The 23,926-nt window shown below is 44.7% G+C and overlaps 1 long non-coding RNA gene across 10 annotated transcripts in view; it reads right to left on the bottom strand.

The window, feature by feature from the left end:
* Nucleotides 1-721: 721 nt before the first annotated feature.
* Nucleotides 722-23,926, bottom strand: part of LOC142043184 (uncharacterized) — a 62,882-nt gene continuing 39,677 nt past the window's right edge. Inside the window, exons 6-15 of one of the 10 annotated variants that reach the window (XR_012653967.1) lie at nt 17,033-17,170; nt 14,926-15,044; nt 13,753-14,035; nt 13,544-13,678; nt 11,337-12,637; nt 10,467-10,763; nt 9,548-10,071; nt 9,295-9,449; nt 5,679-5,853; nt 722-942 (exon numbers count right to left, since the gene is read on the bottom strand). This is a non-coding gene — a long non-coding RNA (uncharacterized LOC142043184). Of the gene's footprint in view, nt 943-4,101; nt 4,117-4,168; nt 4,709-5,414; nt 5,582-5,678; nt 5,854-9,294; nt 9,471-9,547; nt 10,072-10,466; nt 10,764-11,336; nt 12,638-13,543; nt 14,036-14,925; nt 15,045-17,032; nt 17,171-23,926 lie in introns of those variants that run through there. The other 9 variants (XR_012653965.1, XR_012653966.1, XR_012653971.1 and 6 more) reach the window with 9 other exon arrangements.

Here is a 23,926-nt window from a genome sequence, read left to right as displayed (position 1 = left end):
ATGATAATTTCATAATTATTCATGGAGATTCATCTGTAGATATCCAAGCAGTAGGTTTCTTCTTTACTGTTCTAATTGGGATGAGGAAAGAGGGGATTTTTCTTTGGTTGGATTCAATGAGGATTGCAGAGATGGGATAGTGGCTGGCCTATTGCTCTAGTTTTTACCCTAATATGCAGCCTCTTCACTTCCAGGGAGCCATGAGCAACCTCTTGCCTGGACTGTGCTGAGCTACAGTTGGGGCATATGAAATTCTTCAGGAGCACAGTTTTACTGTGCGGGCATGCAGAGCATGAGCACAGGGCAATGACAGGCCCTTCAGACCTTTCCTTCTCAGTAAATATAGACCAGCTTGATATATGACAGATTGAGACAGCACAGCAAGCAGTCATGGGCAATACCACTTCCTGAGAGCCAAGAGAACAGTGTTTCTGGAACAGCCTGATGAAAACAACGCTAAGCATCATCTCTGCCATTCTGGCCATGCCCAGTTGCTGCTTGCTTACATAGAGAAAAAAGAAATGGTTCCTTGATTCATTAGGTTATTCTCTTTTTTTTTTTTTTTTTTTTCTCCCAGCTCAGATATGCTGAAGGCAGTGACAAGTTTCCATCCTTCAAAAAATTCAAGTATAACTTGAAAATTATGAGACTCAGGGATCAGCACTAATTGTATTAATATTTGCTTGGCAGATTAACTCTGAAGAGCTGATAATTCATGGGCTCTTTGTTCACTGTGGTTTAGTGCCCATGGATTCCCTCTCTGGAGGTGTCTTGCTGCAGCATTTCTGTCTTTTGAGGTCAGTGTGATGAGCTGCGTGGGTGTTTTTAGACATGAATCACATGCAAAAGGCTGATTCTCTTTTTCTGTTCTTCTTTTTTCCCCTGACATACTAGGCAGCTTTTAAAAAAACAGCCTTCCAAATTCCCAGACTTCTTTTTCAACTGAAAAACAACACAAAATTTTATACTGATTAATTGTTCTTTCTCATCCACAGTGCATTTATGCATCACAACAGTACCATGGTTTATGCAGACATGTCCCATATGGCAGGGTTAAGGTCAAATGACTGTAGGAATGCGGGACCTATCACATTAGGTACTTGAGCCCTTCATGGTAAGTTGCACCAGTGTAGATTGTTGTGTTAGTACTGTAATGACTATTTTGGGTCCAGACTAGCAATTTTTTTTCACTTTTTCTGTGCTGTTCATGCTTCGCTTATTTAAATTTGGATTCTGTGAGTTAAATTTAGGTCTGTTTGCTGAAGTATAGTGACCCTGGGGCCATGAAAGCTAGTCCTGAAAGCTACTTGTATTTGTGGGTGAAGGAAATGTAATGATTGCTAAAGTGAAGACAGTGTTAGCTGAATGTCATCCTAAATTTTATTGCTGTCCTGCCACAGGCACAAGCTTCTTCGGACCTGCACTGCTGGTCTAGCAAGACTTTTGCTTGTGCCAGTGGATGTGTGTTAGGAGTTCAGTGTAACTCCGGTGTCACTGAACATGTCTCCAGGCAGAGGTGAGAGTTGAGATGCTACATGAATGTCATTTCTGCTAATTTGTGTCCCACCTTTTAAAATATGTACAAGTGCATGGTCCATTTTCAGAGTAGTAAAGTATCCTACATGTGCTCTGCAACCATACTTTATTAAAAATGCAGAAAATAATCTCAATTGGAAACAATCTGATCTGAACCTACCTGTTCTTGACTTGAATCTACTTGAGCTATTAACTGCAATACCCTGGGAGTGAACTGCTGGGCAAAGTGAAAAAGGGAATGAAGAGCTGCCTGCCAGCTAAGCACAGTCCCCCTGTGGCAGATAAACCCTCTCGCACTGCTGAGGGCCCAGGTCCATGCTCATCAGATGAGGCAGTCGTTCACTGTGCAAATTCAAGATACCAAGCAAAATGCCTTTGCATCAATCAGCCCAGCCTGGTGCATTTTCTTCACAGTGGCAGGAAGCTTTGTGTATGTGGCAAGCAACTCTGTCTCAGCTGACAAGTGCCAACTCAGTCACTTGATAGTGTGAGTCTGTGTTCCTAGACTAGTGCTTCAATGTACAAGGAATAGCTGCTAGAAATCAGGGGAGTTCCCACAAAAAAATAGAAGTCCTCAGATATCTGCACTTCTCTGTTTCAGCTTCCTGTACTCCCAAGTAGCTCTCCATAGGGAGCCCTGGGATAGGAGACAAGAAAAAAACTTGGGAAGAAGAGAAGATTAGCAGCAAAGAACACACAGACAAGGTTTGTCAGTTTTCAGACATAACTTGATTTGTACTTTTGGCACTGAGCTGAGTAAGTCCAGATAAAAGCTGAGCTTTGGTTCTTCATTCCACTTGCATTTACATCCTCTGGTAGAGAGGGAATTGCTGGCAGTATCCTGAGAAACACTCCTCCTGCTTTTTGGTGCTCTCAACTCCCCTGCCTTACCAGTCCTGGGTGACTTACCAATGCTGCTGAAGCTTAGTAGCATTTGCATTTGGAGCATAGGTCCCCCTTAGGTGCCCAGAAGGAGCTGGGGAGTCTCTGGAAGGGTTTTTTTGGTCCAGGCCACTTTCTTTTTCAATAACCTCAAATCACTCTGCTGAGTGACTGTTAAGAAAGCAGGCAAGAGACACACACGCCTCTTTCATATTTGACTTCAGTGCAGATACCCATCTGTTATGCTGGCTTTGGGAACAGGGCATGTTCAGCAGCACTAAGGGAGCTGTGCAATTTGGAAAGAGCAGGTTTGCTTTTCTATTTTTAGCATCCTCTTTAAGGATGTGTTGTTTGATCTGAAGCATTTCAGTGCCTAGTGTCCCTTCCCTATTGATGAGCTGCCAGTCTCATGGCTTGGAGCAATGCTTGGATAAACCTCCACTGTCATATCAACTGCTTTTATAGCTGATAACCTTGGGGCGCTTTGGAAATTCATGTCATAAAGTATAATTCATCAGCACAAGGCATCAAATGTGCTGTTGCAGGGCAAGGGGGTTCTCTTGGCTGTAAGGCTAGAGGCAGGTATTCAGAAGCAAAGCAGTTACTGGTGTCAGCTGAGCTTGGGTGGGAGATAGGGAACTTTCATTTTTATGTGTCTGCCTTGTTTCCCATTAGAGACAGTGGGCATTCTGGGGACATAGGGCCATACAGCAGAGAGGAAGGGTGAAACTGAAGACTCGCAGGATGCAAATGTCATCTTGAATGATGGCCCTGATGGTTGTACCTTCTACCCTCCCAAATGGAAGTGGGCTCAGCCCACCAGAAGCAGAGAATAAAGCCACTGAAGGCAGTTATCACAGAGCAGTGGAAGAGCTCTACTTTCCTTTAGCCAAGCCTGTGACACTGACCCCTCTTTCTTTGAGCAGCTGAATTACAACATGCTTTGTGGTGTGGTGTGTGTTGGCTGCTGGGAAACTCAGAGTGAACCCTTAGCTCTGCTCTGTGTCCTTCAGCAAGTCACAGGAGTGGATTATTATGTCTCATTTTGAGTAGCTGAACTACTGAGCACTGCTGACTCCACAAGAAAGCTGGCAGGGCAACATCGCTGGCTTTTGTGCCTCAGGTACCTGAACTTAAGCATGGATATTCAAAGGTTCTCAGTTCAATTCAAGCTAATACAGCCTTTGGGATTTTATAGTAGGTAAAACGTTAGTTGTAGAAATGGAAAGCATAGGTACTTGAAAAAGAGATATCATCAGGTATCAAATTCTCATTTGAAAGGTATAAATCTTTGGGCAAATAACATAACTTTTTTATTAAAGAAACACTGTCAAGCATCATCCTGATACTAAATTTAGCTTTTAAATTAAGTGTGTTCTGAGATGTTCATTTGCTGAGTGATCTGAGCCTCTTGTCTGCAGTACAGTGGCAGTAAGTGCTCTGTGGAGAGCTCCAGGATCTGTGGACTGATGTCTGTGTAATGCTGGGGAGGGGCTCTGGAGTTGCAATGCCCTTGGGGTGAAATGTTTAGCTGCTTTTAAGCTAAGTCATGGTCTGCAACCTCTCTTCCGTCCTTCACCTTCTGGAGTGGAGAAGTTATGAAGAAGCTTTTAGTGCTTGTATGTGTAAATACTTAAATGTTTGGGCACAGAGACTTGCAGTTCTTTGTGTGGTTTGGAGCACTGTGCGTCTTCCTTTCTGTTTCAGGAAAAAGAGGCTGTCAGAAAAATGGACCTGTTCAGTCTACTGAGTGAGAAATGTCCTAGAGGTGAGATGAAGGGAATAGCTGTGTGAAGGACGTGCATCTTCTTTATACCTTGCGGTTGTGGCTGTCAGGCAGGGTAGTGAGCTTTTTCAGACATAGTTCTGCAGTGAGTGTTGTGTACTCAGAGCAGGTCTGCGTATATACAGACCATGCACTGAGTGGTGGCAGAGGGGTAGAAATAAGGTGAAAGCCTCTTGGCATGAGGGTACCTGCAGCCAGTTGTGAATCGCTGCACAGCTGTTGAGATGTGCTGCTCCATGCCCTTCATGGCACTGTCAGCAGGACAGCTTTTTCAGAAAAAGGGAGGCACCTGTTAAATAGGCATATTTCTGAAACTGTAGGGAATAATGTCATGAACGCTCTGTGTATTTTACCTTGTGGGTCTAGGCTATAACCTGGGCTCACAGCTGCACCCCACTGAGTATGAGAGGTGTACCATCATGTTGGACATGGTGCATCACTGGCTGAAGTAAAGGAGACGGGTCTGAGGTGTTTCAGCTGGAGCATAGTCACTGTTTTCCTTTTCTGAAAGGAAAGTATTAGGGTGGAGAAAAGTGTGAAGAGGAAACTTTTGGACATTTGTCCTGGTTTCAGCTGGGATAGAGTAAATTGTCTTCCTAGTAGCTGGTACAGTGCTATGTTTTAGGTTCAGTATGAGAAGGATTTTGATAACACTGATGTTTTCAGTTGTTGCTAAGTCATGTTTAGTCTAAAGTCAAGGATTTTTCAGCTTCTGATGCCCAGCCAGCAAGAAGGCTGGAGGGGCACAAAAAGCTGGGAGGGGACACAGCCAGGACAGCTGACCCAAACTGGCCAAAGGGGTATTCCATACCATGTGATATCATGTCCAGTGTATAAACTGTGGCGAGTGGGGGTGGAGGGATCGCCACTTGGGAACTAACTGTGCATCGGTCAACGGGTGGTGAGCAATTGCATTGTGCATCACTTGTATATTCCAATCCTTTTATTGTTACTATTGTAATTTAATTAGTGTTATCGTATCATTATGAGTTTCTTTTTTTCCCCTGTTCTATTAAACTGTTCTTATCTCAATCCATGAGTTTTACTTTTTTTCCTATTCTCTCGCCCATCCCACTGCCGGGGAGGAAGAGGGGAAGTGAGCGAGCGGCTGCGTGGCACTTAGTTGCTGGCTGGGATTAAACCACAACAACATGAAGAACTTCTTAAACTGCCATCGAGCCACTAGGTAAAAACACTTGTATTTCTTGGGCTACACCTCAGTTCTGACCAGGGCGAAGGAAGCATGAGCTGTCCTTGTGTTTTGCTGTGAACCCAGCTGGCTGCATCCAGCTTGACTGTTGCAGGCTGTAGCACTGGCAGCTGGCTGAGTACTGCCAGAGCAAGACTGTGAAGCTTTCTGTAGAATTGTCCTGTACCCTGGGTGTAAATACAAGTTGCATGGTGCAGAAAGGACCAAGACGTGGCACCAAGTCAGCCTTTGTCCTTAGGGGATCATGGATGTTTAAAGACTTACCATGTTACTGAAATGATGCTGTCCTGGATGAAACTGGGTCTTGTGTTGTAAGCAATAAATGAATGGGTACAGGCAAGGGAACTGCCATTGGGAAATCTTGCTCAAGAGTTATGTTCTTCTGGCTGCAGTTTTGCTCTTTTTTCTTCACAAGAGTCTTGTGCCAATACAGATGATGCTGTGTCGATACAATAAAGACAGAAAGAGCTTTAAGCCTCAGTGCGGAGCACAAGCCCACCCAGACAAGGAGTGTCAGAAGATACAGAAGTGCCCCCCACTGGTGAGTGAACAAATCTAAACCCTTATCTACCTTTGGGAGCCCAACCACTGACTTCCCAGAGGCTGAAATGAGGGGTTCCAGCAGGGCACTCAGCAGTCCTTGAGGTGGTGCCCCTAAGGGCCAGTGACTAGGGCTGGTAGGTGGGTGGCTGTGACATGCAGCAGAGTGAGTTAGAGCAGCTTGGCAAACAAAGCTTCCTGGGAAGGTCCATAACTAACATTTAAGGAGCGGTTGCTCTGATTAGTTAGTGCTTTGGGAAAAGTCGCACGGGCAGGAGACAAGCTGACATGGACTTGTCAGCAGCTGACCCAGTCTTGACTCAATCGGTGTTGGCTGTGTGCTAGGGAAAGCACAGGGACGCTACCTCACCCCTTACTCCTAGTGCTGCTCCTTGTTGTCCTGCACTTCTCAGCATCCACTTTACTTAATAGCCTCCTAAAAATAATTTGTTTACTCTAGCTTCTGCATGCAGGAGTGCAGCTCTTCTTGTAAATCTTACTTTCCTGGCTTGTTACCCTGTTATGGTGCTTATGGTAGGGCAAGGCAATGAAAAACTGTCTTGAGTTCTCCCGATTTCATTTCTTCCTCCCTCTCCCTCCTCTCTGCATTTGTTTGTGTAGACCGCTGGGAAATCTGTAACAGAAGTAATGGAGACAGAGCAGGGAAAATAAACCTTTTTAAGGAGGTGAGGCAGGATTTGTACAACGCATCTAAAAATCTCCGTAGGGAAGAGTTGCCCTCAGACAGTGCAAGGAGGAGATGTGTACACAGCAGAAGCTCTGAAGCGATGTTTCTTTTTCCTTGTGCAGACAGAAGAATCCTAGGAGAGCTGAGGATCACCTGCTCCTTTGGGAATGGCCAGTACAGACCCCGTGGCATCACTTCTGTGCCAGATACCAGCATGTCAACTCACACACAGTGCTGGGCAAAGCATGCTCAAGCAGGAGGTGGGTGCTGTGTCCTAGCTGTTCTCACCAGATAAATTAATTCTCCCCAGGACTAGAAGACAGTTTTTGTTGCCTTACTTCAAAAAGCAGTTGGTGCTTAGCTTCTGTGAGCAACTGGAGCCTTTCCTCCCAACCAAGGGAAGGCTGTGGTGTAGCTTTGCTGACCAGATCACCCCTGACTGGCATAGTCAAGCTGGGATGTGGATTCCTTTTGCTCCAAGATGCCCAAGTGCGTTTTTGGACTTACAGGTACTTGCTGTTGAAGAACACATAACTCATCCTTGCCCATGTTCTGACCTGCTGTTTGGGGCCATCCGGGGATACTGCAGTTGGAGCACCAAGGAGTAAGTGAGCTTGTTTTCCAGATAACCCTTCAGAAGAAGCAGTCACTGGAGTTTGCATTCATTACCCCTCAGTAAAAGTCTTCAGAAGGAAGGAAGCAGGCCTAAAGCATGTAATTCTCGCAGCACATTTGGACACACCCTCATGCTCTGCCTCCAGCAGCCTGTGATCCCCTCACTGTGGAGCTGTTACCTGAGGAACAGCTGAGCATGAACTCCACACTAGCAACATGCTGCATCATTTCTCTCTTGGGAATGAGATTTGGAGAAAGCCACAGCTAAGACAAAGCAACACTTTGTTAATTTAAGACACAGCAGAAGAATCCCAGCTCTCAGCATACAACAGGACAGCTCACATGGCTCCTCATCCCGTACTTTTCACCCAGGTCCTTGCTGGGAAGATCACACTGCTGTGCTGCCAGTGCTGAGAGGCAGCAGCTGACAGTCACATTCATCTCCCAGCTGCATCACTACTCTCAGTGCATCACAGCTGGGGAAGGAAGTGTCCTCCCTCTGTTTCCTTCCCTTCCTCCTACCACCTTTACAAATGACGTTCTTGTACCACCTTGTGCTCTCCTTCTTTTTACAAAAGTGATGAAAGTATAACTAACTACTTACACTTATACATTCTATCTGCAAGGCCATAAATCACTGTCATAAATCAGTACTAGTAGTAGCACTGTTTTAATATGAATAAATATTGGAAATTGAAGACTCCATCTGCTTTTTGTTCCTTTGGGGGGGGGATGGGGGGACAACCTTGTAGCACTTGTAGGAGTGTTATTTATTTACAGCATCTCCAGGTAATGTGATTTAACTCACTCATATGCATTCATACGCAGACTTTATCCATTTACACACACGCACCAACACCAGTGCCCATGTGGTTTAACCAGCATTACTTGTGTATGACACAGATTGGGATGCCAGTGTTGAGACCCCATCACACCCCTAAGGGCTTGTTCCCTGTGCTTTCACACATGCTCCTGTTCACACTGCAGTCATTGCCACATTGATATTGCTGGCAAGACCCTCGACATTGGGAATGGCTTCTGCCTTTCTCTGCTCTGCAAATCCCATGGGCCGTGCTAGCAGGCATTCACTTGACTTGGCTTTCTAACACCCTGTTCTGTAGCAGTCCCAGTGGGGACTCCGGTCCCCTCTGCAGGAGCCATGCAGGGCATAGCTGAAGCACTGCTGTGTCTCCAGGGTGGCTGAAGAAAGCATGTGCTCTTCCCCACCAGCCCCCTGCAGCAACAGCCTGCACAGCTCAGTGGCTGGAGGCTGCCCATGCCTTGCACCCCAGACTCTGCTGTGACAGGGATCTCAAACTCCTCCATCCCAAGCTGAGGAGCCCTTCCCAGTATTCCCCTGCTCTGGCAGGAAGTGGAGAGCTGCCCGAGTCTTGTAAATCCCTTTTTCCTGACAGAGGGTTGAGGCAAGGGAGAAAGCTCACAGCCAGTCCTTATTAGAAGACCTTTTATTCATTAAGCTGTCACTACCAAGGGAATCAAGCTCTTACCATGCACAGCGGATAACCAGCCCTGCATCTTTCTGTCAGCCACACGATGGCAGAAGAACCAAAGAGCATTGCAAAGTCCCTGTGCTCTCATCTACGCTCGCGTTAGCGCTCTGGGGAAGATCATGGGGCAATCACACAACGGGACGTGCAGTTATTTGCTGCTTGTGCCACATGGGCTACCTGATCGGGGAAGCTCTTTTTTTTAGAGTAAGGTGCTTTAAGATGGACGATGCCCTCCTAAAAGACGCATGAGCTAATTCAGCTACTACCAAATCCAAACTCAAAGCCTACAAGCTCTTTCACAATACAGGAAATTCCAGATTAGTTTATTTTCCTTCCTGTTTTACAGCTGGATCCTGGCTGAGACAGGGGTTTTGCTGCCTTGCCAGGGCATTGTGTCAGCTCTGTAAGTAAGGGAGGGTGACAACTGCCTCTATTTCTTAGGTGAAAATAATGGGTTTGGCTAACACAGGGTAAAATAAAGCAGATGCACCAATGTAAACACTCCCTCACATGGTTCTACACTTACCTTTTTACTGTGGTTAAATACATGGAGCCAAATACTCTTCTAGCCTCATCCTGTGCATCCTCCCCAGTTTTCTTGATTCTCTTCATAAGCCCATCCACACAGCCTCTGAAAGATGATCTTGCCATGAAACATGGCAAAGCACAGTAGAAAAACACCTATTGGTAACACAGAGAGCTCTGTTAGGTGTGAGCTCGAGTGAGCTAGCAGGTCATGCCCACATCCAAGATTTCATAACAACCTCAAAGATATTTACATGTGCCAGTGGATGTCACTGCACCGTGGGGCTGATGTGAGTCCTGTGGGTGCTGGATGGGCATCATTTGTGCACGCAGGCTTTGGGACTACAGGGAAGCATGGCTGCCTGCTCAGGCTTGACATTTCTTCTGCTTAGTTCTGTTGTGCATGATTTCACCACACCTGAGGCAAGAGAATGTACATACTGTAGCTTAAAAACTCCTCTCCCATTCTAATGTTTTCTAATTATGACTTGCCAAGAAGATACTATGCTTCCATGGGTGCCTGGAAGAAGTACCTCACAGCAAAACAAGAATATATGAGTCCATTTCAAAGCAAAGAATACTCTAGAAACAGATCTTCAGGAGAAATGTGGGTCTGGAAAGAGGCGTGCTCAGTCTCCAATCCTGTCATTACTGCAGACCAGAAATCACCTGCCAAGCATAGACCCAGCAATTCTGGGTTTTGCTGCTGGGAATAAGCTCCTGGTCCAGTTCTTCCCAGTGCAGGAAAGTGCGCGGATGAGAAGAGGAGAAAGTCTTCCTAAAGTAATAGAGCAGAGAATACAACCATATAGGCATTTTTTCAATGCATTGCACTGGATGTAAATGCCAGATGGCATCCCAGAGAGGCTGAAATGCCATTTCCCCATGTCAGTAACATGCACACCACTGTGCCTGGGTTCTCCATAATCCAGTCCTGCTACTCTTACATTTTTACAACATGATGCACTTTTTATATAAACTAACACTGATTCATTATTTTGCAGGGGTGTCCTTGAAGAATCATGAACAGGACAATCCTGGATTTCAGAACGAATCTATACTCTTCACAGTGACTATCATTTTGCTGCTCATCCTTTTCGCTGTCTTGGTCTACCTTTTGGTTCACAAGTGGTTCAACATGAGGAGAAAAAGTAATTTCCAGAATTCACATACCTTGTAAAGCAGTAAGTAGCAAAGCAGCTCCAAATGTCAGTATCTTCCTGGTTTTAGGCACTTACAGACTGATTCATCGTCCATCCAGAGCAACTCCCTTGGCTGACCCTCAACTGTACATCCATTCTGCTCAATAGTCGGTATACAAAAGAAAGATGGGCAGAAGGTGACAGCAAAGCGTTGGTCTTAGTGCTCTGCCCTCATTAGAAGGCAGAGCTGGACACAGCTAACCAGCATTGGTTTCTGGTTTCCTCTGCTGCAGTTGGGTTTCCACGCTGAAGATTGGTACCAGCACAACTGCAAAAAGAGTAGTTACAAAGTTGCTCAGAGTATTTATATTACTGACACCTGTACTTCTAAAGCTTCATGGAAAGCTTACATTCTAAGGACAGAAATTTTGACCTTTCTGGATGCAGCATCAGACCAAAGACTCAAAGGGTTGTTATTCTCTGAAGGGATTTTGTTGGCCAATGGAGCAAGTGACAGCTGCTTACCATGATGTGCAAATGGGACTGCTTTCACCCTAAGTAAAATCAGCGCAGTATGACTCTTGAGTTCAGAAGGCCAGGTAAAACATCTCTGTACAATTTTTAGGTCTCCATGGAAAGACATTGATGCATCTGCTCCCTAGAGTGTTCCCCACTTCAGTGAGGTGAGTTTTAATCTTTCTCCAGAACAAAAAGCTCCAGCTGAGGTGGAGCAAAAATCTGAGCGACACAGAGCTTATCTGGTAATGCATTATCCCCAGCCTCCTGCAAATCTGCAGTGCCCCTGCTTCAGGCATTTCTCTAGGGTCAACAAGCACGTGCACCTGCAGCACCTGGTGAGACCAAGAAAAAAATATCCAACATGGCAGTACTGTTCACTTACCCCTGGCTGCTACAGAGGACATAGTTCTGCCCATCAGAGGCTTTTGTGTTGCCAGGTGGAAACAATAGCAAAAGCAGAAGAGCCAACAGTTCTGTTAGGTTACACTTCAGCTCTTTCAGGTTGGGGGGGGGTGGGTTTTGGGCATCTTTCTGTGCTCAAATCTTCTCCTGCTCTGTCTCCTTTGGAGCTGGGCAATATTTCTTTCAGAAAGCTGCTTCAGGCAACCACTCCTTCCATTTCAGCACCATAGATCAAAAAGAAGCCAAAGGATGCAGAGACGTGCCAGATGCAAAGCGATCTGAACCACCAAACAGCAACAAGGCCAGAGCTGGTAAGATATAGGACTTGGCATGGATCGACATGGGATTTTTGGCTGTGCAGCAGGAGGTGGGCATCAGGGCCACTGAGTTGCAAGTAGCAGGAGACTAACTCTGAAAATCACTTCTAACAGGGTCTGGTAGAGCCCCAGGGAGGCACTAGCACATTTGCCCAACAAGCCACTTAATTCCATGTCCAGGACTCCACAGACCAACACAGATAAGAGCCTTCTGCCACTGCTCAACTCCACCACCTCCTCCAGAGTGCTGCAACAATGCAATGCAACATCCTTCCTTCTATCCTAGTCATACTGGACTCCCCCATCTTGCTCAGGTCTGGAAGATGATCTCACACAGGTACATCTGGTTGTGAGGGGGTGGTGAGAGGAGAATCAGAGTAATAAGACTAAAGAGAGGATCTCATGCAAGGGAGAGGTGCCATTTATTTGAAATATCTCTAAATACAGTGGTGTATCCCACTCCAACACATCCTTGCATGGATTTAATCCTTTCATACACTCAGTACAATCCAACCACGCTTCTGGACTACTTTTCGCCACTTTGGTAGAAAAGTCTTCTAGCCCGAAATCCAAGTAGACTTCCGTAACGTAATGTCAGCTACGGTCAAGAGGTGCAGCAGTTGTAAACATGCTGATTGCCTGTTCTCACATGCTTTTGTCCCCAGACAAGATGTTAAAAATCTTCAGTGTTTGACTACTTAGAGATGTCCTTGTGACCTCCTCACTTAGACTGAGTTTTGTAATTTGTCGTTTCCTTTCCATGTCACTTTTGCTCTGCAACAGTGATATTGCCCCAGCAAGTCTCCTTTTCTCCTCACACAGATGTGTTATTTCTGAAGTACATTCTAGCCTGCAGGCTTTGATGTGCAGGGAAGACACCCAGGGCTTGTAGCACAACTGCTGGCTTCTTATCACAGCAGCAGTTAAATTGCACCTCAGAAATACAATTTGTCTGAGATTAGTTCTACAAAAGAATGAAGAGGTATCAGCATTTATATTAAAACTGCATCATGTCAACCTGGTGTCTACTAAGATTTGATAGCACATAGCAGCTATAAACTAGTATATTTTAGCTCACCTGTTTGATCTTTTTTAGGCTGCAGCAAAGGCCAGCTGCTCTCCAAGGGATGGGGAGCTAGGACCCAAGGGGATAACCAAGCCAGCAGGGTAGGACCTCACCAGCCAGGACCCACCCTGCCACCCCCAGCTTGGGATCAGGTCCAGTAAAAATATCCAGCATCAGACACAGCCCTAGGATGGCCAGGCAGGACCATGGTGATAAGACAGATGCCATATTGGTCCAGGGCATGAGTCTACAGATCAGGGTCCAAGAGACAACCAAGGTATGGCTATGGCTGAGCCAGAGACCAGTTCTTCTGCAGAGCAGTTCAGGCAGACACTCAAGTCCAGGGCTCAGATTAAAATGGGCTCCTGAGCCTATGGACAGGGTGTGGAGAGGAGGCCCCAGGTGAGGCTGCTTAGGGCCATTAAGGCCTATTAGTGCCCTCAGGGCTCTGACAGTCAGCAAGACCATATGCTGCAGAGAGGGTCTCAACTCACAGACAGATCATTTTTAACAGATTATTTTTTGCCATTCACCATATAAAACAGAAAATTAATGGTTGGTATAAATTAAGATTTTTCTTCTGAATAATAGTGGCAATTAGCTGCTCTCTACCTGCTGAAATGATCCGCTAAAGGCTTAGGTTACAAAAATATCAGAACTGCATCTTTGGTACTCATTTTAGATCATGCAGTTTTGCATGATGTCAGTATTATAGACACCTGAAAGTGTGCTGCTTCTCAAAAAACCAAAATAAAATATAAAATTTTCTTTACATTTGAAAAATCAAAACAGAAGAGGACTCACATGCAATGAATTCCTTTTCCTAGACAAACTGTGGCAATCCCAGGTCCTTCTCCTCCTGTAGCACCCTGGTCATCAGTGACAGCTGATGAGGGCAGTATTTGAGCTCTAGCCTCAAGCTGAACAGCTGAAAAAAATCTGGAGGTGAGGTTAGATTAAATTATTACAGGTAGCTCCCGCCTGCCCCAAAAGCATCTTGCTCAGTGTGGTACCTGCGGCAGGTGGCGCTCCCCCCCTACAAATAGGAGAGAGCTGCGCCCCGGCTGCAGGCGCGGGGCAAGGGCCCCTTCCCCGGCCACAAACGGGGTCCAGCTCTCAGCTAGGAGAAGGAAAGGCAGGGGTAGCGGTGGGCACTGGACACCTAGAGCCTTTTGGAGAGCGAAGTGAGAAGGGTAACAGGCGTTTTGTGCTCTGAAAAGTCTGGAGGTTTGGCAAAGGCAGATGTTCCCGTCGGCTGGGCTGCCTCCTGTAAACTGAAGTGCCCTCTTAATGCCACTGCAAAGAGAAAGAAATTAATACACTGGAGAATAAATAAGAAACCAGGCTAAACGTGGGATCATTGTGCTGACATTAGCAATTATCACCCTAAACACTGCTGCAGGCACTCAGCACCAGGAATAGGTGATCTCTCATAGCAGAAACCTTTATGCTGACTTCCTCATGCGTGGGCTGGGGTAATTTCTTTAGATGAACCACATTGCAGATAGTAACCGAAAAAATGTAGGAGATTGTTTGGTGAGGGACAGGCAATTCATACGTGAAACTCGTCAAGAGAAATCACGTGCAATTTCATCCAGCAGATTTTCTAGCACTTTTCCAACTTTCATAGAAGTTTGGGTTCTGAGGTCTATGATGGGCAGCATTAGGGTCACCTAGCCTGACCACCTGTGTATACAGGTTACAAAATTTCTCCCAGAAGTTGAATAAAGTATATCTTGGAGATGTATTCTAAACAATGACACTCTATGAGCTCACCCAAGCAAGAGCTCTCAATGTACAATCCCCTTACTGGTAAGAAATGGCACCTTCACTGAAGGTAGCAAATTTCTGCTTCTAGCTGTTAAATCTTGCTAGGCCTTTTATAAACACACAGAGAAAGTCCTCCTTTCCAGATATCCTGTTTTATAAGTAACTCAATACTCAAACTACTGCTCTACTATTTTTTTGAATTAACTAAAACCAGGCAGTTTCTCAAATTTAACCTTAAAGACTCTAAGTTCCATTCTTTCAAGTTCATTTCAACTCTCACAAGATGTTCCAGACCTTCCTACACCAGAGCTGGGATCCCATTTAAATATACAGGATCCCATTCCCCTCCCCTTTACTTGATACGTTCCTTCCCCTTACTTGGGAGAACAAACACCAGATGGACGGGTGTGACTGACCTCTCCAGACCCGGGAACAGGAGCCCCACTGCAGGACCACTGCTTGTGTCTTTGTGTCACCTGCACCATGTTTGTTCCTCAGATCACACAGGCTAGCAGCAATGTGGGTCTTCTACATCCTAATGAAAAAGCCATTCAAAGCAAAGTTATAAAGAGAAATGGACATTTGCTGGCACTCAGGAAGACAGGGGAAATGAAATAGTGGGGGGCAGGGAGCAGGTGAACTTACTCCACAACAGCTTCTGAGTGTGAACAAGACTATTTGTGCTACAGGCACATTTCATGTTCATCTGATGCTAGGCTATTTGTGGGATCTCCCTACTATGAATTAAGAACAAGGAGTAACAAATTGTGCTGTCAAGTCAGACACAGCTGGAGAAATCCCAGCGTATAGTCACTTACAAAAAAAAGAGACCTGTCCGGAGCCAGGAAATGGAACCGAAGCTGAGAATTCTCTACACTTGAAAACATTTAAGTTGGCAACACTGGGCCGAATTTACCACTGTGATAAGCAGCCCAAGCTTCCTAAAGTGGACATGCTTCTAACAGACCCAAAACTGGCCTTATCTACTCTTTATAATTTAAACTGTTGAGGAGACCAATAGAGCAGTACTTAGTATGTGTCCTTTTCAAGCATGCACTTTTCATTAAGTAACTTTTTTTAGACAAAGAACTTTTCACAGTAAGATGAGAGGAACTGCCTGATGAAATATTGACTCTCCCAATTCATATTAGGTTCTCAAGCATCATTCAACAGCTCTGAATTGACTAATGGCCATCACAGCAAATGGATTTCCACCTTAATCTTTAGTTCTTCTCTGAATGATATTAATACACATTGTTTATCACTAATGAGCTCTAGAATATGATGTTAACAGAGGCAATTAAGGCCCAGCGTAACTGTCTGCAACACTGTGCTGGAGCTGAATATATGGCTAATGAATCACTTCCATAGTTCAGTTCCAGTCTCCTTACTGCAAATTGTACTTCAGATGGGTTAAGCTCATCTTAGTGTCCAGGCTGTTGCCTTTATTTTTAACTTACATGTGTGCAAGGGGTTGCTTATATAAGAAAGAAGCAGATAGGTCTTTTGAAGAGCTAGTCTAGTCTTTTTTTATTTATTGTTCAGTGATAGCAGCTACCTTCAAAAAGAGGCGACATATTTAGACTACTTTTTCCTGTACTGGGAATAGATTTAAACTTCTCCTAAGGTGTTTAAGTTCAGGAGAACAAAGCTTGATTCAGAGCACTGTTTAGCCAGGACTGCCAGACCCTGACTTCTTGTGCAGATAACCACGACAGAGAGGTCAGGCATGTCACGGGTTTTTTGCCTGGTTGAACCCATGCTCAAGGCAAAAGGGTGTCTCTCTCTAAAATCTTTGGTGAAATGCTGGCTTCAGGGAAACATTTACATGTCATTTGTGGCCACAAGAATTTAAAAGCTAAGACTGAGTTCAACAAGGAAAGCAAAGTATGATGCAACCCATGCAATTTTTTGTTTTGCACTGTTGCCCTGTCCTAGCAAAGGTTGGGCATTCCTGTCTTTAATGAACTGTATTAAACACCGAATATTCAAGGTACTTTGGAGCTGACTCAGCCCTGAAAAGGAAACAAAAGCTGCTACTTGACAGCAACATTCCCAGAAGCAAAGCTGAGAATTGCTGTAAGTCTCCAATTTAATGGCTTGGTGCTACACTTGAAGCTAGAGAATTTTTACTGTTGACATCAGTAGGAACCTGTTGTAGATAAAGCCCGACTTGAAACAGCTGAGTTTTCCATGTTCTGATACACCAAATAATCAGCTCATCTAGTCTTGAAGGCAAGTGAAGAAAACCGTAAGTATCAGACAACATGATCATTTGATCTCATACTATAAGAAATTGCTGAGACAAGCCAATGCCAGTTTATATTTGCTTTTGTCATATATTTTGGCAGGAGCCTCAAAATCTGCCTGAAGGGACTCTGTCAGTCCAAACTGAGAACAAGTTAACAGCCATGAAACTCTTTCTGTTCATACGCTCAGCTTCTTTCTTTGCTGCAACAGAGCTGGCATCCTACATCTGTGATTTTTTTGCCTCAAAATAAACAGTTTTGCCACTAGGCTCACCTGGCTGGCTTGGACTGTGCTGCACTGCCGTTTCTCTCAGCCCCAGCTCTGGCTGGTGTTTTCAAAACATCCATCTGAACTGAAAGTTGAAACGTAGCTCGTAGCTCTTCAGTTAGCAAAGTGGAACACACTTAGCTGCTGCAGGAGAATCAGAACATTTTTACCTGTCTTCACCTACAGATGTTATCATCACACCTACAAGCAGGCTCTGCACTTTGACATTTTTGATCTCTGACTGATGCTTACTACCAAATTAGTCAGCAGTTCCTTTTTTATTTTTAAGAAGTTATCTATCTAAGGACCAAGATCAAAGCAGTGAGAGCATCATTTCATTGTGCTGACTTGAATTGCAGTGTCACTTTAATTTGCAATCACTGAAGCAAAGCCTCACCAAAAGCAAAGGAGATACTTCAGCAATTAGCCTGCACTCAACTCAGTGCTGCAGGAGTCACGCTGCTACAGCAGCCATGCTACTGAGCTCTGGGATGTCCCCACCACCCAGCAAAGCCTGCAGGGGAGGGTGCAGCTCTGAAATAATGGAGCTGTGTCACTGGCAATGAGAAAGGGAGACTTGCTGGGATGTTTTAGAACAAACTGGTCTGGAAAGGAACTTAAAGAAGTCAAGCTTGTGCTGTTATTTTTTGTTTGCTTGCTTGTTTGTCTTTGATATATGTAAAAGGGAATTGACAGAAGCTTATTTCATGCAAATTTTAACTTCAGTAAAGGCAAGGTTATTGAGTAACTTCTGGGCTTAAAAGGTTGCTTGGTTTACTCAGGAGCAGGCGATGTACTTTCACTGAAAAAGATCAGAATAGAAGATCTGTGCTGTAAGTGCTGGGAAAAACCGAACATTAATAGCCAGCTATGCACCACTTGTAACGGCATGTGCATGGAGGAGTTTCCTCTTCTCCACATCCAGTTCCCTTGTGCAGTTTCCTGACACATGAAGCTCCATGGCTATCCTCTGCATTCTCCAAACCTGACTCAATAACGCAGATCTAAAAGAGGAGGGGTGTGAATATTCACAGTTCAGGCATGGAAAGCAGCAGAAGATGAACCAGTGCCACTTTTATCACTGTGCACTAGCAGGATGTAGAATAGGATGCACGTCTTCTTCATTGTCTACATTACCCTTGCCGCTAATTTGTTTTATGGCAGAAATATCCTCCTGTGTTGGGCATTGTACAGTCACACAGACACATCCCCATCTCCCCACTTTTACAGTTCCTATCAACAAGGAAAGGAGCGGATAGAAGAGAAAAACCTTCACTCCATTTTACACAGAGGCAACGGAGACGCCAAGTGACAAAGCAGCTTACTCCCGGTTGACAGAGAGCCTGGGATGCTGTTAGAGGCCAGACCTTCACCGGACAAAGCCCCGTATCAAATGGGCAGTCAGTCGCTTTTAGGGCCACCAGCAGCACAGCCCTCCAGGACCGTCCTTCAGTGCCTGGGCAGCTGGGTGCCCACTCTGCCCTTGTGCCGAACAGAGGCAGGTAATTCGGAACAGGGACGGTCCCAGGGCTTGTTTGCCCATCGAGATGGTGGGAAGAGAGTTTGAGGCCCTTTACAGATCCCTGCAGCGGGCTAGTGACTGACACCTCAGAAAGCGTCGCCGTCCCTCCGTTCGCGACAGCCACCCACTCCTTCGCGGTGCCGCGAACCCCGCGCCCGACACCCCGCGCGCTCGACGCCCCGCGCCAGCCCCCGCCGCCGGCGGGCGAGCGGGTTTGCCAAAGCCGGGGAGCCCGCCGCTCCGAAGCAGAGACGGCCCCCAGAAAAAGTGGGGGCCCAAGCGCCCGCCGGCAGCCCCCTGCCCGCGGCAGCGCCCGCCCATCTGCCCGCGGCCGCGCACCCGCCGCCCGCCTGCCCGGGCCCCTTTGTCCGGCCGGTTCTCAGGGGGGGCCGGAGGGGCGGCCATGGGTGCTATATTAGGCACCTGCGGCTCGCACAATGGGCCGTGGGTGCTCGGGGGAGAGACAGATTGATGTATTGTGTGCGGGGGAGGAGGGCTGTCACTTGAATCCATGTGAACCCAGGCTTTCGGGGCAAGGGAGATTGACAGCTTTTGTAGGTCGCAGCTCTCTTTCAAAGCTCTGCTTTATAGACAGTAGGTTAGGGGGCCCGGGCTTTCACTCCCATAATTCGAACAGGGCAATCATCAGCATTGAGAATTTCTTCTTTCTCTCTCTCTCTCTCTCTTTTTTTTTAACCCCCCTTGTTATGCATTAAATGATTTCAGTGGAGGAATGTGCAGCATTAATTAGAATTGGTTAGTAGATACCAAGGGGAAAAGTTTCTTCACAACAACTATAGGAGGTGTCACTGCTACAAAGACAGTTTTGTTTTCGCTCTCCCCCGCATTATCAGTGCAATATGTAAGGTAGCGATTCTTTTCATTTAAATTAAGTGGAAAGCTACTAAATCTTGTTTTATTCTCCAAAAAGAAAAAGGTCCTTAACACTTATCTTTTAACTTCTTTTATTTTGTAAGGTTAGTGTTTACTTTTGCTTTCAGTCCTCCCCATTAATCGGCCTGCAAAGATGTGTATCCAGTTTTGTGTATCATTTAGCTCTTACAATTATAGGCGAGTACAACTAATATATAAGGATTGTCTCCTGATTAAAGCAACAACGTTACCATTTAAAATCAAAGGCGCTCGTCTAGAAGGAGACATTGAAATTCAGAAGTGTGGCTGGCTGTTCTCTGCAGGGATTTCCTAGTTTCTTTCAACTTTTTAAATAGAAGTTAAGCTAAAAGATGGGCTTGAGCACATAAAGTAAGAGCTTAGAAGAAACGCTCATTAATATATTTATGTACGGGGTTTTTATCTCATTCCTTAAAAACTTTTCCCATCGACAAGGTGCAAACAAATATTAGCCCTGGTAGTGTTTAAATATTTTCTTCCACCAAATGTACTCAGCTAGTTTATCAAAAATCATTAGAAAAATAAATTAAAAAAAAAAAATCTGAAGTGGGTTTTGACATTTAACAATAGACACGATCCTAAGTGCTACATCATAGGGCAATACCGCTTTTTTTTTTTTCTGTTAAGGGTTTGAAAATTACCAAATTATTGCCACCATAAAGCATCATCTCTTAAGACATGTAAAGCCAACTGCTGTCTCTAGAAGTAAATTACTAAGGCTCCATGCCCTGCAGATTCTCTTGCAACAAATTCACCTGAAATGTGAAGATAATTATACTTTGCCCACAGTATCAGTCAGCAAACACCACTAGTGTTCTTTGTACCAGAAAAAAATATAATTCTTGCTTGTTCCCCCTGAGGGAGTGCTGGAAAGCACAGCTGCAGGCAGAACTGCCTGGGCAGGACAGAGCAGGTATTCCTAGAGAGGCAGCGGTTCTTCTCCTGCAGGGCAGGTACCAGTGCCTAATTTTTTTGCTTGACCCACACACAGACAATCTGGCCTATGCATTATGTAGTCAAAACCATAGCTTAAAAGATAAGCTTTGTTATTCAGTATCTGGATCATAATGAGCTTGATTATATTTTCATCTTACTGATAAATCAGGAGTTACTAGTGGGACACGTTACAGGTTTTTTTAACATAACTCAGCATTGGCACAACAATTTTAAAAGCTGCATAAAGATGAGCTAAACAGAACCTGTACAAAGGAAGAGGGGAGCAGTTTCTACTAAGTATGGGATGCAGTTTTATAAGTGGAAGTTTAACTGAGTGAGTAAAAGCCAACTAAAATATTTCACCTTCTGGCTGGAGACTTTTCTCCACCATGAACAGGAGGAACAAGGTTATTAAACATCTGACATTGTCTCCCAAGGAAAAATCTGTTGGATATGAAGAGTTATTTTCCATTGTGCAGGGGAAGGGAGAAGCAGAGTCTCTTCCCTTCCACCTCCCTAAAACCTCCAGTTCAGCTTCAGTGGCTGGGATTTAAACCCTGGAGATTGCACCTTAGAGAATGCTTTATCAGCAATAATTAATTAATTAATCAGGTGCCAATGTGCAGAGGATCCCAGGCAGTAGAGCTCTTCACTGCCTCAGACACAGAGCAGCACTCCTCTGGGGAGCTGAGGTCACGGCAAAGATTGGTTTTGAAGTAAGCCCCAGCCCTGGGGTCAGCCAAGGCAGCCCTAAAGCTTTCTCAGCAGCAGTTCACTTCCCCACACAGCACCGGCACTGCGCAGCAGGACCAGCTCGCTTGCTCCAGAGATGCAAAGCCGCTACGCGAGTCGCTCTTGCCAAGTTTTCCCGTGTCTCCTGCACCCTGGCCCAAGGGCTGTCTCCTCTCTTTTTTTTTTTTTTAGACCACAGTACCTCTCTCAGAATTATGCATCCCTCATGCATGTAAATGAGAGGGGTCCAATTACACGCGAGGGAGAAAGGGTTTAATGAATCATGAAAAAGCAAGGGTTGCATAGAAGAAGCTCAATCCCAGTGCCCCCTCGTCCCCCCACTTGGAAACGTGCGTTTCTCATTTTTGAGAGTGATGAGAGAATGCAGAGGAGTGAACGGGAGAAACCCACAGCTGAATGAATACAACGCTTGTTTGTGTTTATTACAGCCTGTACTTGAAATCTGTGATATGCACTTTTAAAGAAAAATAGTTAAGCACAGAAGTTATGTTCCGCTACACAGCATAAACAAATGCAATACATGATTGTAGATAACTCCATGTTCAAGCTCTCCTATCTGCAGTACGTTCCTCTTCTTGCTCTCCTTTCCTCTGCATGTATATGTAAGGTCTTACATGAACTTAAAGGACAAAGAACAGGCAAAAGCTGGTTGTTATTTATGAGGTCCTGTAAAATACAGTCACAGGTTACACAGTCTAAGTTGTGTGACTAACTTCCACACCTGGCTGACCCTGAAATTTGTTGTTTATCACTGGCTATTCCAGGTGAATGTGAACTAGACAGCATGGGATATGATGAGCATTTTAAGGCAAAGCACATTAAAGTAATATTATTAATGTCAAGTATGATTTCATGTGATTACATTTAAAACAACATTATAGCAAACTGATTTGTAAGTATTCTGGGACTCTCCAGAGGTCTTTTCCCTCTTCTGTTGTTTTGGGTTTTTTTGTTTGTTTGTTTTTTTCTTTAACAGGATTAATGATTAGTCACTGACTGTTGCTAAAATGACTTTAATATCTAAAATTATGGTGTAGGAAAAACTCCCAGTGCCCGCAATGGGAATTATACAGCATTGTGGTCCCAAGTTGTGCAAAGAAACAGACATAAACACTTGAGCATGAAGATGGTCTCCCTTTTCCATACCAATGAGGTAATCACAAGTAGTGAGCAATTACATCTCCTACTGAAATGTAGCAGAGCTATTATCTGTTCAGCATCTTTAAAATTTGTCCTCAAAGTTTCCTTCTTTATTTGGGCATAGAAACGCCTGTGAAATTGTACATAGAAGTGATTTCTCATTAAGGTAGGATGCAGTTAGAAAGAAGAATAACTTCCACAACAATCGCAATAGGATAACTCCATGTGTGCACAAATTTACACAGGAGTATGAATAACTTGTGGAATTACACCAAGCCTGCTCCAATTTTTTAATAACTTGATATAGAACCCTGCAGGCAAAATGCATAAGAAGGCCAGTGCCATAACTTCTAGTGGTTATGAGTAAGTATTTCTCATTAGAAGCATGTGAAATAAGAAGAAAGACTTATTGCTTCAGTGTTGCACATTCTGAGATATTTCTGCACAGGTAAAAGAACCCTGGACCACTGCTGGTGATCCAGGATGCTGCTTTGGTTAGTTTAGCTGCTGCTATGAGTAGTAGAGCTAAACTCCATGATCTTAGAAAGCAGCTGCCACTATTCCAATTGTTCCTTCAACTTCAAGGAATTGAAGTGCTTCAAGCCAACAGAAGCCCCTTGATTGTGAAGAGAAAATGGAAGTGGTGCACAAGGGATGCCTGTCTTTGTGTCATCTACTAATTTTTTTAATCTTCCAGTGATGTCTTTATTGGAATTTCTATCTGGCAGGGCTTATGGATACATTGTTGGCAGGGAGGACATGCTGGTTAGTAAACTCCACGTCCTGGATGGAAGTGCTTCCATCTGCACTGCTGGAATTGGGAGGTAAGGGATGATGTCAGTACAGAGAGTAGCTGGAGCAGCCCAGCTCCCTTAGGAAAGGAAATAAAAGGAACAATGTGGAAATACCATAGGATAGCAAGGGTTTGCCTGTCCCCATATCGACAAAATCCATAAGCCTACACTGTGGGCTTTCCCAAAGAGAAGTCGTTGCTGAATCGTGTGAAGTTCATCTCCTGCCATTGTCTCAGGCTATTTATCCTGGCCTCTTCACAGCAGGTGTTCCAAAATCCTAAATTATTGGCCAGATTCACACAGATGAGTGCTATTCCCTGATCTGACTGAAAATGGATGAAAATTTATAAGCTGTCAGAAAGAAAAAAACAAATTGTTACTTTTGCACTTAAGAGCGCAAAACTTTTTTCAGTCTATTCAATGAATTTCATCCAAATATGGCACAGAAAATATTCCAAAGAGCACATATGTTGTAGAACAAATTTTCATGTAAATCAGTTGTTCTTGAGCTTTGTCTGGCCCACAGAATGACTCTGTCAGCTAGATAAATAAAATCTTGCTCAGAAACTAACATTTATAGAAGCACAGAGGGAAGAAATACCATCTGAGATCCACAACTTTCAGAGATACCTGAGGGCCTGTGCAAATCCTGTGCAGTCTTGGGTTACTGTCTCCTTTGGTCACCTTTGCTGTGTCATCTTTGTGCAGTGTCATGAATACAGTGCTCTAATACATCTTGTTCTGTAGTCTTTCTGAGCATTATTCCGTAATTTTTTGCCTGGCTAGGAGTTTTGCTAGTTTCAGAGGAGTGGCAGTAGCAGTGCAAGACAAGCAGCAAGACTA

This window comes from Buteo buteo, chromosome 22, assembly GCF_964188355.1.
Source record: "Buteo buteo chromosome 22, bButBut1.hap1.1, whole genome shotgun sequence".
In the NCBI taxonomy this organism is placed as follows: Eukaryota; Metazoa; Chordata; class Aves; order Accipitriformes; family Accipitridae; genus Buteo; species Buteo buteo.
Note: the sequence above shows the minus strand (reverse complement) of the source record. Positions and strands in the feature narration are given on the sequence as shown.